Below are 15128 nucleotides of genomic sequence, written 5' to 3'. Positions count from 1 at the left end.
AAATTATTATTATTATTATTATTATTAATTTTAGAGAAATAAAGTACAAGCAAGGGAGAAGAAGAGATGGAGAGAGAGAGGGAGAGAGAGAGAGAATCTTAAGTGGGCTCCACTCTCAGTGCAGAGCCTGATGTGGGGTCAGTCCCACAATCCTGGGATCATGACCTGAGCCAAAATCAAGAGTCACATACTCAACCAACTGAGCCACCCCAGCACCCCTGTAGGAGTCTTTTATAAAATATAGATATTAACTTTGTCTTCTGAGGTGTTTTAAATGTTTTGTCCCATTCCTTTTAACATTGGGGTATTTTTCATATGAATAAATTTAAAAACATTTTTATGTGGTAAAATCAATTAGCCTGTTATAGCTTCTGTATTTTGTGTTTGCTTAGAGAAGTTGTCCCTACCCTAATGTAATAAATAAAATACCTTAGTTTTCCTGCTTTTTTCCTTTTTACCCCTACACCTTTAATTGAACTGGTATGCATTTTTGTGTATGATGTGAGGCAGAGATCTAAGTTAATTTTTTTCCAAATTGATTTCCAAAATGGCTCTCATTCATTGGTCTCAGTTTGTATGAATAGCCTATTTCACTTATGGAAGGCAGATGAAACACAGGGATAATATGACCCTCAAGGTCGTAAGAGCAAATTCTTACAAGGATTAGGACTAAAACTATTTTTATTAGCTGATCTACGCCACTTTCTTTGTTTCATCGTGTAACATTTTTACCGTAGATTCTAGAAGTTTTGAAAACATCATTTTATTTCCATGATGTTTATTTCAACGGAACTAAGTTCTGTTAATAGGCAGATTAGGATAGCTATGCATGTAGAAAGCCGTCTTGAAAAATAATTGACTTTTGATATCGAGAAGTATCTGTGCTAAACTTAATATTTAGATCAGTTGTGCTGAATTTTGATGTATGTGTGAGTAACATTTAGTAGAGTGTATAGCTTTAAACACTGTGTGTGTGTGTGTGTGTATATATATATATATGTATATATATGTATCTATGTATAGTTTCAATATTGTTGCTTTTAATGAGGTTTATTAACTATTAGTATATCTAATATAATCATTTTCTGAGAATATTTACTTTACAAGCTACTGTAACAAATCAGACAAGCTAAGTTTATTGCCATATAATTACTACATTAAACTCACACAGCATTAATCACATAATGTGTTTAACACAGGGGTAAATATAAAACTATAATGGCTTTTCAAAAAGCAGCATAAGCAGATACTTGCTCGTAGATTGTGTTTGACTATGGTTATTGAAAGCTCATTTCATATGAAATGTTTCCACCCATTTGATTTGGTTTTATTTACGAGACAAGTGATAGTCTAGATGTTTGTAGGCAGATTATTTGTGGTAAATTATCAGTTTTGGTGTACAGTTGACCTTGGAACAGCACAGAAGTTAGGGGCACTGGCCCCCACGCAGTAAAAATTCCCCACATAAGTCTTGACTCCCCCCAAATTTAACTATTTATAACGTACTGTTGACTAGAATCCTTACCGATAACATAAACAATCAATTAATACCTATTTTGTATGTCATATATTTTATAAAAACTGTATTCTTATAATAAAAGAAGTTAGAGAAAAGACAATGTTTTAAAATTGTAAGGAAGAGAAAGTACATTTACAGTACCATACTGTACTTAGTGAAAACAACCTGCATTTAAGGGGACCTGCACAATTCAAACCTGTGGGGGGGGGGGGGGCAACTGTATTAATGAGTTTGACCTCCTTTTTCATTTCTTTATTAAAATCTAGTTTACACACAAGTCTAAACTTTAAATCTCCATGCTCAAATTGACTCATATTCTCAAAAGACATTTGTCTTTAACATGCTGTATGCAATGATTCAACTTTTCTAGTATATTTTTGTTGATTAAATTTTCTTACAACTTTTGGTTCATTTTATGAAATTTCAGCATTAGAAATAAATCTCTCCGGGCACCTGGGTGGCTCAGTCAGCTAAGCATCCCACTTCTGCTCAGGTCATGATCTCACGGTTTGTGGGTTCAAGCCTTGCATTGGGCTCTCTGCTGTCAGCGCAGAGCCGCTTTGGATTCTCTGTCCCTCCCCTGCTTGCTCTCTCTTTCCCTCTCAAAACTAAATAAACATTTTAAAAAATAAATAAAAACAGATCTCTCAAAGCAGGATCTCAAAGACACAGTTGGACACTCGTGTTCACTGCAGCATTATTCACAGCAGCTAAGCAGTGGAGCAACCTACATGTCCACTGACAATGAACGGATACAGGAAATGTGGGATGTACATACAATGGAATATTATGAAGCCTTCAAAAAGAAGGAAATCCTGTCACATGCTACAATATAGATGAATTTGAAGGGCATTATGCTTAGCAAAATAAGCTAATCAGCAAAGAACAAATACTATATGACTCAGCTTAACTTGAAGTCATCTAATGTGAAAATCATAAAAACAGAACATAGAGAAGTGATGATTGCCAAGGGCCAGGGAGAGGGAAGAGAGGGAATTAGTGTTCAATGGGTATAGAGTTTCAGTTCTAGAAGATAAAAAAGGTCTGGAGATCTGTTGCAAAATGATAAGAATATACTTAAAATTCCACTGAGCTTTACAGTTAAAAATGATTCAGATGGTAAATTTAATGTTATGTGTTTTTTACCACAGTGAAAAAAAAGTTAGCAATCAAATTTAAATGTAGTTTATTTTTTTTTTATAAAAGAGAAAGCTTATATGCCTTTTAAAAACATTTATTTATTTTTGAGAGAGGGAGAGAGCACAAGCGAGTGGGGGAGGGGCAGAGGGAGAAAGAGAGAGAGAATCCCAAGCAGGCTCCGCGCTGTCAGCACAAAGCCTGACGCAGGGCTCAATCCCATGAACCATGGAATCATGACCTGAGCCAAAACCAAGAGTCAGATGCTTAACTGATTGAGCCAACTGGGCACCCCTAAATGTACTTTAAATGCAAAAGACAGCCTGGATTTCAAAGACTTAATACCCAAAAAAAAGAATGTAAAATTAATAATATTGATTTTATGTTGAGATAATAATCTTTTATATATGTTGTATTAAATAAAGCATACATATTAAATTTAAATCTCATTTTATAATGTGTTATATAGACAGCATCCCCTTTTTAGGGATTGTTGGTAGAATTAATTATATCAATTACTATATTTCAGCTCTCTTGGGGTGCCTTTTTTTTTGATTTCTCTTTTTCAAGGGAAAATCTCCTCAGAGCTTGCATGGGAGGCCTATATGGAAATCAAAGTGTTGAAGACAGTTTTATATTGATTTGGAGAGAAGAATGTGATTTATGGAATCAACATTGCTCTTTATACTCTTCTGTGGTGTAATACGACTTTGTGCTGGAGTTGCTGTTTTTTAAATGTCTTAACTCCAATATCGTGATTAAATTCTCTTCTTCCTAATTACATTCTTCCCAACTTAAATGTCTAGTTATAAAATACCCTTTTAATTTTTCTGAATTATTAATTATACAGACCTTTCATTAAGTCTAACAGCTTGTCCTTACCTTATCTTTATTTCTGCTCCTACTCTGACTCATTAACTTACAGCTCCGTCTTCCTCAGAATCATCTCATACTGCGGTGCAACTTTATTCTCCCTCAGTTTATTCTCCCCCAGTCTCTATACTAAGAGTAGGGCGTTCCTTGTTTTATATTTAGCCACCAAATTTAACACTAAGTTCTTTGGGAACCATTCTTCTGAGTTCTTTTAAAAAAAAATAGGCAGCTCTATAGTATTTCCTAAAAACAAAACAAAGAAGAAGAAGAAGAAGAAGAAGAAGAAGAAGAAGAAGAAGAAGAAGAAAAGAAAAAATATTTCCAAGTCACTTATTTTATACATAATTATCTTCACAATACAAACCTTGGTATTTGGCCATTAGGAAAGAGGGGTGTTGTTGTGTTGTTTTGTTTTTTAACATTTTCTGTATTCTACCATGAGTTTTTCACCAGTGTGTTTTCTTTAAACCACTGAAATATGTACATGTTGAAATAAATGTACTAAGAAGTACCAAATTGAACTCTGTAAACTTAGTCATTACACAGCAGTAAGCTGGACATCAGAAGAATAGTTGGGTTTCTATATAATCTTTTTAATTATTTTGAAGAGAAAGGAAATGAGTTTTATTTTCAAGTTAATTGGTAGTTTGAAAATGCCACAAAGTGGTTCAATAGATGATAGTTATGCTCATGGAATTTTTGCTGCTGGGAATTTTAGCATAACCGTAAACATTTTGTACTAGGTCTTTGGGAAACTGTCACTTGCTAATAAATTTTGTAATTTGCATTGGAGTTACTTAAAAAATTAATTCTCAGGGCACCTGGGTGGCTCAGTCAGTTACACGTCTGACTCTTGGATTTGGCTTGGGTCATGATCTCATGGTTCGTGGGTTCAAGCCCCACATTGGGCTCTGCGCTGGTAGTGCGTATCCTGCTTGGGATTCTCTGTCTCTCCCTCTCTCTGCCCTTCCCTTGTTTGCACGCACTCTCTGTCTCTCTCAAAATAAATAAACATAAAAAAACATTAATTCTCTCAAAAAATTGCCTTCCCTCCCCAGTCTCAGAATCATACATAATAAATTCTGAATTATATCTTATGAGGTTTCTCTTTGGTGTCTGGGCCGTGGATTAATTACAATAGGAGTAACTTCAGGAATTATGTGTTTCATAGTTGAAAATGACTTCAAACTCTGAGGGCTGCTACTACTTACAGGTTCATGTGATGACTTTAACCAACAGTGCATAGGGTAGATCATGCAGCTCTTAGAAAACTGCAGTTAAGTTAATAATAGTCTTAATTCTGTAGCTTATACTTTGCTTATGGACAAATAACTGACTTTATGAAAAAAACATTACTCAAAAGGCAGGATGTATTTGTCCAGTTCCTTGAAATTGGTGTTTTAAGGCCTCGTTTTGGAGATGTTATTGTCATGAAGTTGTAAAATGTTTTCAATTTTTAAATAGTGTGATGTAAATACAGGTGAAGAAATAACACATTCAGCTGCAAGAATCTCCAGGGGTGTCATGAAGAGAAGCTGGTGTTTATTTCTCCCCCAAATGTTCTGATCACTAGGCGGTGTGGATACAAGTTCTGCCCTGAGCACTCTGCCTGGGTTCCCTTCCTGCCAGCTGTGTCTGTGGGCTGAAGTTTGGGCTGAAGTAGAGGTGAATTGAATGGCAGAGAGGAGGCACAACATGATGATGGCAGGCAGTGAAACGTCAGGTTAAGGCTTTTTGCTAAATCTTCAGCTCTGCAAGGATAGAGACTTTTGTCATCTTGGTCACTGCCAGTGGCACATACAAAATGTCAATAAATATAAATATATAAATATGTTGAATGAATGAAAATGTCTGAGTGTTAAGAAACCCTCCCTGGTCTACACACTCACTTTGAAACTCTGAGGTGGAGCTATTAAAAATCCTAACCCCAGAATATTTTTTATAAGCAGAAGAAAAGTGAATTGCTAGTATATCATGTTTGACTTTATATTCAGTGCTTTCTTTTTTTTTTTTTTTAAGTTTGTGGTGTTTTTTTTTTTTTTTTTTTTTTTTTTTGGAAAGAGGGAGAGAGAGAGAGAGAGAAAGAAGGCATGTGCAAGTAGGGGAGAGAGAGAGAGAGAGAGAGAGAGAGAGAGAGAGAGAGAGAGAATCCCAAGCAGGCTCAGCACTGTTAGTGAGGGGCCCAGCTGAGGGCTCAAATTCATGAACCATGAGATCACAACCAGAGCTGAAATCAGAGTCAGATGCTTAACTGACTGAGCCATGCAGGTGCCCCTGTATTCAATGCTTTCTTGAGGGTATTCCAACAGACCTGATTTTATCACTATTCTTTAGGTGTCTCTATCTATGAGACAGTTGTTTGTTATTGTTTATTTGGCAGAAGATGCCTTTTTCCTTGTTTCTGAGGTCCTCCATAAGATGCCTTTAGCCTACCTATGCATATTGTTTCTATCGTTTAAAGGTCCTTGGGCACCTGGCTGGCTCAGTCAGTAGAGCATGTGACTCTTGATCTCAGGGTCATGAGTTTAAGCCCCACGTTGGTCACAGAGCTTACTTTAAAAAAACAAACTAGGGGCCCCTGGGTGGCTTAGTCGGTTTTGTGTCCAGTTCCTTGGCTTGGCTCAGATCATGATCTCACAGTGAGTTTGTGCCCTACATGGGGTTCTGTGTTGACAGTGCAGAGCCTGCTAGGGATTCATTCATTCTCTCTGTCTCTCTCCACCCCCGCAAAATAAATAAATGGAAAATTTTTAATAATCAATCAATTAGTCAATGAGAGGGTCTTTCTACCCCTGTCCAGTGGCCCCCTGTAAGGCTTCCATGCACAGCTCATTTCCTTCTCCATTAGATGCTTCTGTTGAGGCAGAGACCCTTCTTTCTGACCAGGAGCGAATCTAGGTTTTTGGGAATGCTCTTTAAGGAAAAGAGAATTAATTCAAATATGAGTTGTACAAAAGTGAACATTTATTTACAACGAGGAAAGAAAACCACACACAAAAAAAAATGGCGACTTTTAAGAAGTGGAAAAATAGAAAATTCAGAAAAATAGCACTAGCATTTGTATTCACTACTTAACACATCACTGTGAAACTTTTTTCTCTACATTTTTTGGCTACATAGTATTTTTTGCCCCTTTATGTTACAATGGTTCTGTGATATTTTCTAGAAAGAGACTAGAAAGATAATTCATTGTTTATTATGTAGCATGGTTGACCACAGTAGGGTTTTTCATAATGACGAATCAACAAAGTTCCTTTCATCCTCACAACTTGTTATTAGTAACATTATATACATTTTTGAGATTGTTATAAACTTTGGGGAAATCTCTATCAAGTATCCTTTATATTGTAAGGCTTCACTTTTTCTTGTACATTGGCTACCCTGTAATACTCTGAATTGACACATTTACATCATGATATGATCTGGCCCTGCACACTTCTGTCATGATACAGAGTAAGTTGGCCCAGTGTCATCTTTGTATGCTAGGGTGGTTAACAGTAATTCGACCATACACAGAAGTGCTAAGAACCACGTGAATATATTCCACTAAACCCAAAATGGATTTGTCTCTAGTATAACTTTCCCTTTATGGATCCCCCAAATGCCTGCAGCCATGAGGGGAAAGCTGAGATGGAAAGAGACTGTGGTTTTAACAGTATGGGTTAAGAGTAATGAATGTATCTTGTCTTTGCACACTTTATAAAAAGTGTCATTAGAACAAAGTTGGACTAGTCACACTTCCTAATTTCAAAATATATTACAAAGCTACAGCAACCAAAACAATGCGATACTGGCATAAAGACAGGCAAATAGACAAATGGAATAGAATAGAAAGCCCAGAAATAAACACTCACATATAAGGTCAAATGATCTTTGACAAGGGTACCCAGATCACCCAATGGGGAATGAAGGAGAGTCTTTTCAACAAATGGTGTTGGGAACACTGGCTACCCACTTGCAGAAGAATGAAGATGGCCCTTTGTCTCACACACCATATATAAAAGTTAAATGAAAATGGATTAAAGACCTAAGCTTAAGACCTAAAACTATAAAACTGTTTGAAGAAAATACAGGAGAAAAGCTTTGTGACATTGGACTTGGCAGTGATTTCTTGGATGTGACACCAAAAGTCAGACAAGGCAGACAGATGAGACTACATCAAATTTTTAAAATTTTGTGCATCAAAAGACCCAATCCATAGAGTGAAAAGGCACCCTACAGAATGGGAGAAAATATCTGCAAATCATATATCTGATAAGGGGTTACTATCCAGAATATGTAGAGAACTACAACTTAACAACAAAAAAAATTGTATAACCTGATTAAAAAATGGGCAAAGGGTTTGAATAGACATTTCTCCAAGAATATATAAATGGCCTATAAGCATATGAAAAGACACTCAACATCACTAATCATCAAAGAAGTGCAAATCAAAACCACAGTGAGATACCACTAGGATGACTACTATAAAAAAAAACCCAAAAATCAAAACCCAGAAACAAAAACGCCAAAAAACCCAGAAAATAACAAGTGTTGGCAAAGAAACTGAAACCTTTGTGCACTGTTGGTGGGATTATAAAATCAGGTGACTACTGTGGAAGACAATATAGAGATTCCTTAAAAAATAAAAACTAGAGCTACCGTATGAGCCAGGAATCCTCCTTCTGGGTATGTATCCAAAAGAATTGAGATGTTTGCATATGCATATTCGTAGAGAAATAGCCAAGAGGTGAAAGCACCCCAAGTGTTCACTGGCGGCTGAATGGATAAACAAAAGATGGCATATGCATACACTGGAATATTAGTCAGCCATGAAAAAAGGAGATCCTATCATATATCAACATGGATGGACCTGGAGAATATTATGTTAAGTGAAACAAGCCAGTCACAAAAAGCCAAATACAGGATGATTCCACTTAAAGGAGGTATCTAAAGTAGTCAAATTTATATAAATAGAAAGTAAAATGGTGGTTACCGGGGGCTGGGGGGAGAGGAAAAAGAGGAGTTGTTTAGTGGGTATAGAATGTCAGATTTGCAAGATGAAATAGCTCTAAGTATCTGGAGATCCGTTTCACAACCATGTGAGTATACTTACCAGTACTGAACTGTACAACTGGTTAAGATGGTAAATGTTATGTTATGTGTATTTTACCACAATAAAAAGGAGGAGGAGGAGAAACACATTGCAGCAGAAAAAAAGCAGAGAGAGATCATTTGGGAACAGTGCTCAAATGGAGCTTCGGGAGAGCCCCGTGACAGTGAGGGGTCCTGCAGCTTAAGCTTCCTTAGCTTCATACTGACGCATCTGTTTTGACCATTCTGGTCCTGCCCTTCCTTTGAAGTACAGCTCCACTGATCTGTAGTGTCCATATTTTCTAACTCTTATGTCTCCTAGGCTGGAACTGTACAGTTAACAATTTATCTCACACTTTCTTGTTGACTATGCTGTGTACGTGTTTTATCTTCCAAGTATAGGTTTTTAAGTGTTACGTTCTTTCGCACCCTGCAAATACTTAGGTTTGTAGTATTCATCCATTTATTCCTTTGCTTATATGTTTGGTCCTTCATCCAACAAACATTCATTGAATTCCTCCTATGTACTAGATCCAGAAGTAAAAGCCACATTCTGATGCAGCGTTGGCTATTTTCACCTTCTGATTTTGTTGGGGTTAAGAATCCTGAAAAGCTTGGGGCACCTGGGTGGCTGGCTCAGTTGGTTAAGCATCCGACTTTGGCTCAGGTCACGATCTCTCAATTCGTGGGCTTGAGTCCTGTGTTGGGCTCTGTGCTGACAGCTCAGATCCTGGAGCCTGCTTCAGATTCTGTGTCTCCCTCTCTCTCTGCTCCTCCCCAACTCGCACTCTGTCTCTCTCTCTCAAAAATAAATATACAAAAAAAAAAAAAAAAAAAAAAAAGAATCCTGAAAAGCTTGGCTTTTCCGTTTATATCATTTCTTGTTAGCCTTTGTTGTTGCCATCATTTGACAGTACTGGAAGTTGATAAAACTTAGAAAAAAGTCTTTGCCTTTCTTGTGTTCTCTACATAGCAAATTCCTACTCATTCTTTAGACTGTGTTCAAAATCTCATATCCCCTGTGAAATCTTTCCTGACTCTCCCAGAAGTTAGTTCTTTGTAATCCCATGGCATAACTATGTTATATCTCTGTTCTTTAATTATGGCACTTACCATGCTATATTTTAATTATGGATTTACCTGCCTCTGTCCTTCAGGGTGTTAGCAACCATTCTTTTTATCCCTCAGGGCCTGGCTGTAGCCCAGTATGTAATACATAGTGGATGCTTTAAAAAAGGAGAGGGGAGGGGCGCCTGGGTGGCTCAGTTGTTTCAGCGTCCAACTTCAGTTCGGGTCATCATCTCGCTGTTCCCTAGTTTGAGCCCCACATGGGACTCTGTGCTGACAGCTTGGGGCCTGGAGCCTGTTTCGGATTCTGTGTGTGTGTCTCTCTCTCCCTCTCCCTCTCTCTCTCTCTCTCTCTCTCAATCTCTCTCTCTGCCCCTCCCCCACTCTGTCCTTCTTTCTCAAGGGTAAATATTTAAAAAAAAAAAAAAAGAAAAAAAGGTTCTTGACTGCATGAATGAATGATGGGTCCAGAATTTGGAGTCTTATTCTTGAAAGAGTTGATTGGCCTTACTGGATTTCATGGTCACAAATTTCATTCTTAACAACAACCATTTATCTTATGACAATTACTTGTACCTTTTAAATATAGTGTATACTTTTCTCCACCTCTCCTACCTCAGCTGGTCCCTTCTTGGTCCTCTATACTATATTCTCTATATACAAGCCAGGATGAGTTTTCTAAACATAAATCTGATTCTGTCTCTCCTAAAGTGATGGTGGTAAGACCTCTGAAGCCTTGAAATGCATACTTAGGGAGGTTTTGGAGACTTTGCCCCTCTTTGTAGGAAACCTATTAAAAGGCACCCACATTCCATATTAAACATGTGGTTTTATTTATTTTTGCTATCATATGTTTACAGAATATTGATAATTTTGTTTCTGAAATTCTTTGGCTACAAATAACTGACTTAATTTATAATTACCTAAGATCTTTTAATAGCTAACATTTTTAGAAATTTTTGCAAAGTGAGAATTATTTTCAAATGTAATGAAAATGTTATAAATCCTAAATTTAACAGTGAATGAAAATCCTGTGTTTTTATGTTTTTGAGGACATTTAAGCATTTATTAATTTTTATGATTGTAGTTTTCTTTTTGTGTCTTTGACTTATAAATATATTTTTTCAGGTCCTAACCATTTGCCTAGGCCCCTGAGAAGCTGGTAGGTGGAGAATGAGTCATGGATAAAATTGTGCAGTTCAGCCTCCTGTTTTAACATTCTTCTGTGGCTTTGAAGTGCCTGGGTGGCTCAATGGTTAAGCACCCAACTTTGGCTCAGGTCATGATCTCACGGTCTGTGAGTTCAAGCCCCAAGTCTGGCTCTTTGCTGACAGCTCAGAGCCTGGAGCCTGCTTTGGATTCTGTGTGTCCCTCTCTCTCTGCACCTCCCTTGCTGTCTCTCTCTCTCAAAAATAAATAAGCATTAAAATTCTTCTGTGACTTTCCACTATTCCTCTTTTTTTTTTTTTTTTAAATGTTTTTTTATTTTTGAGAGCACATGAGTGGGTGGGGTAGGGGCAAGAGAGAGAGAGACAGAAGATCTGAAGTGGGCTCTGTGCTGACAGCAAGGAGCCCGATGTGGGGCTGGAACTCATGAACTGTGAGGTTCAACCTGAGCCAAAGTTGGACGCTCAACTGACTGAGCCACCCAGATACCCCAACTTTCCACAATTCTTAAAATACTGTGGCCTGAAAGACTCAGTATGATCTAACCCTTCCTACCTCCCCAAGTTTATCTTACACCTCTCTCGCCAGCTCACCTTTCCTAGCCTCCTGGTCATCCCTCTTGTTCTTTTAAAAACTCAAGGGGTGGGGCACCTGAGTGGTTCAGTCAGTTGAGTGTCCCACTCTTGGTTTCTGTCCCATTCTTGGTTTCAGCTCAGGTTGTAATATCACAGTTTCATGGGTTTGAGCCCCGAGTCTGGCTCTGTGCTGCCAGCGGAAAGCCTGCTTGGGATTCTCTCTCTCTCTGTCTCTCTGTCTCTCTCTCTCGCTCTCTCTCACTCTCGCTCTCTCTCTGCCCCTCCCCTCCCCACACTGCCTCTGTCTCTCTCAAAATAAATAAATAAACTTAAAAAAAATTTTTTTTTTAAACTCAAAGGATTGCTTTTCAACTGAGCTTAAATGTGCTGCCTGAGATAAGCCTTCCCTAATCACCTTATCTAAAGTGAGCCTTCTTCAGGCATTCTGTATCCCAACAAACTCTGGATTTCCTTATCAGTGATATCCTTCTCCCATAAGGATGTTGGCTCCACATACACAAGAACCTTTCTAGTTTGCCTTACTGACTCAACTAGCACATAGAAAGCATTTAGTACGTACTTGTTGAACACATGAAGTTATTTATGTTAATAGATTTTATAATTTAACCATCCTTGCATTATTGGTATAAACTTTACATGATCATAATGAACTGTTCTCTTAAAACTGCTCAATTCTATTTGTTGATACTTTACTTAGGATTTTTATATTTGTCTCCACAAGTGAAGATTGGTCTATAGTTTTATTTTTCATATCATCTCAGTCCAGATGGATATCAAGAATAGGTTAGCCATATAGAAGAAATGAGGAAGCTTTCTCTTTTGTCTCCATAAATTTGGAAATAGTAGGAATGACATAGAAATTATCTGATAGAAGTTTGGTAGAATTTGCCCAGAAAACCGTTTGTGTCTGATGTAGTTTTACTGGCTACTTCTTTGAATATTTTACAGATTTCTGCTGTGGGTTTTTATTGTTGTTTTCATAACTGTTTTTGAGTTGATTTTAGTAATTTCTGTTTTTCTTGACTGTCATGCGTTTTATTTTATCTTCAAGTTTATTGATGTCAAGTTATGTGTAATTCTCTCACAATTTAAAAACTATTCCCCAAATCTGTAATTATAATATCTTCTTTCTGAGCCCTAATGTTAATTTATGACCTCTCTCTTTTTCCTAAATTTGATCAGATTTTCTAAAGGATTACCTACCTATATATTTTAAAACAAAAAAGGTGTTTGTTTTCTTGATTCAGTCTACCCTTTTTTTTTTTTTTTAATTTTTTTTTTCCAACGTTTATTTATTTTTGGGACAGAGAGAGACAGAGCATGAACGGGCGAGGGGCAGAGAGAGAGGGAGACACAGAATCGGAAACAGGCTCCAGGCTCCGAGCCATCAGCCCAGAGCCCGACACGGGGCTCGAACTCCCGGACCGCTAGATCGTGACCTGGCTGAAGTCGGACGCTTAACCGACTGCGCCACCCAGGCGCCCCCAGTCTACCCTTTTTTGACGATTGCTTTATGTTTATGCTTTTGCCATTGTTAATTTATTTTTGGTTTGTTACTTGTTTTCTAGATTGTTGAGTTAAAAGTTCAGTTCATTATTTTTTAATCTTGTTTCCTAAGAAAAATATTTTAGTGCCGGGGTGCCTGGGTGGCTCAGTTGGTTAAGCATCTGACTCTTTATTTTGGCTCAAGTCATGATCTCAGTTTGTGAGTTCAAGCCCTGCGTTGGGGCTCTGCTGTGACAGTGTGGACCCTGCTTGGGATTCTCTCTCTCTGCCCCTCTCCCATGTGCGTGTGTGCTTTCTCTCTCAAAACAAATAAATAAATTAATTACTTAAAAAAAATTTTTTTTTTTTAGTATATAGTTACCAAAGGTGCCAACTTTGAAAGAGAACACCCATTTGAGTATATAAGTTCTGGTATATTTGTTTAAAAAAAGTAATCTTTTTTATTACTTTGTATACTCATCTTGTAATAATATAATTTAAAAACACTGTTTTATGGTTAATATAAAAAAAAGTACAATAAATATATCACAGAGTCCAAAATGTCTGGAAATACAATGAAAATAACATTTTTTAAATGTTTATTTTTGAGAGCACACAGACGCGTGTGCAAGTAGGGGAGAGGCAGAGAGAGAGAGGGACAAAGGATCCAAAGTGGGCCCCAGGCGGACAGCAGAAAGCCCAATTTAGGGCTCGAACCCGGGAACCACCAGATCAAGACCTGGGCTAAATTCGGATGCCTGACCGACTGAGCTACTCACGTGCCCCTGAAAATAAAGTATTTATTTCAGTTGTTTCTTCAGTGAGCAAGTGGACTAATTGCTTTAAGGTTAGAGGTATCTCACAAAACAAAGCTGTCTAGAGGTTGAAGAAAACCTATCGATCGTATTATTTGAAAATAGAACTAATATTTGTTTCTAAATGTGTTCGTATTTTCTGGCTTTTTATGTAGCTTGCTTAACACTCACAAGGTAACATATATATATATGTATATATATATATATAATATTTTGTATTGGGGATTGGAGACTTAACAAAATTATAAAGACATTAAACAAGGGAGCATCACAAATGAAAACAAGGCAGCTATATGATCTCCATGCATTTTAACATGTTGAGCATGCTCCACGTAAGTAAGCTTTCCGTAACTCAGCTGGAAGGCATTGGAAGGATAAAAATAGACTAAATATTCAAAATTTCCATCCAAGGAGTTTCCTGCTTTTGCCTACATCTCAATTGTCTGTCTGGGTCCTGGCTCTTGCTCTACTTGGGGCTGCGCTAAGACAGTGGAAGCATTTACACCATAAATATTCAAGCTGCCACATCATTGAGGCGTTGGCCTCCGCCTGCCCTAAAACAGCCCCTTTCCTGTTCTTCAATCAGAGTGGAAAAATCAAGGGAGGGAGGGAGGCTGTACAGGATGATAAACATGTGAGATTTAGGAAGGGTTCATAGGTTCCTTTTCGAGGAATGCCAGGCTTACAGAATCCATGGGTTCTCTGCTGGATGGCACATCAGATTACCCTTGGTCAGCCGCGTTCATTTGGGAGACTCACACTGTGGAATCCCACCTTTTTTGGTTTATAGAGATAGATGGAGTCTGACAGGGTTTTGCCTGCTTTCTATCATTTATTTCCTAAGCCGTCCAACTCCTTAGAATAAATAGATGGAGGTGAGTTTCTGGAAACCATGTGACTTCCGTTCTTTATAGTTGGATGGCAGATTTCCTGCTGCCCAGCATTTCTGAATGGAAGTCCAAGTAATTCCTTCATTCGTTTATTCACCTACTATGTGGGGCCTCACACAGCAATGGAGGAAGATGTGGTAAATACACATCTTATACACACTGGGGGAGATCAACCATAAGCAAATTCTCACGCAAATAATAAATCGCAGTTATGAGCAATGTTGTGAAGAAGGAATAAAGGACGTTACTGGAGTGTTGAACAGGAAAACCTGGTGTCGCCTGGAAGGGTCAAGAAAGCCTTCCTGGAGTAATGGATTACTTTTGAGATGGCAAGGATAAGATGAACAGAACTGCTAAAAGAAAGAAGCCAAGTGCAGAGTTTTAGAGTTGAAAGGAACCGAAGATAGCATCTAGTGATGTCGTCTTTACAGTCCCCGAATGAGAAAAGGCTCGGGAGGTAAAGAGATTTGCCTAACGAAACCTGTGCAGCCTGTTAGCCCCAGAG

At 37.8% G+C, this 15128-nt stretch overlaps 1 protein-coding gene across 5 annotated transcripts in view; it reads left to right on the top strand.

The window, feature by feature from the left end:
- TNRC6B (trinucleotide repeat containing adaptor 6B) overlaps positions 1-15128 on the top strand; it is a 248718-nt gene that overhangs the window by 100031 nt on the left and 133559 nt on the right. The window lies entirely within an intron of this gene.

This window comes from Herpailurus yagouaroundi, unplaced genomic scaffold (genome assembly GCF_014898765.1).
Source record: "Herpailurus yagouaroundi ecotype Mexico unplaced genomic scaffold, PumYag 182, whole genome shotgun sequence".
Taxonomy (NCBI): domain Eukaryota; kingdom Metazoa; phylum Chordata; class Mammalia; order Carnivora; family Felidae; genus Herpailurus; species Herpailurus yagouaroundi.
The sequence above is the reverse complement of the archived record's forward strand: the minus strand, read 5'-3'. Positions and strand labels throughout refer to the sequence as shown.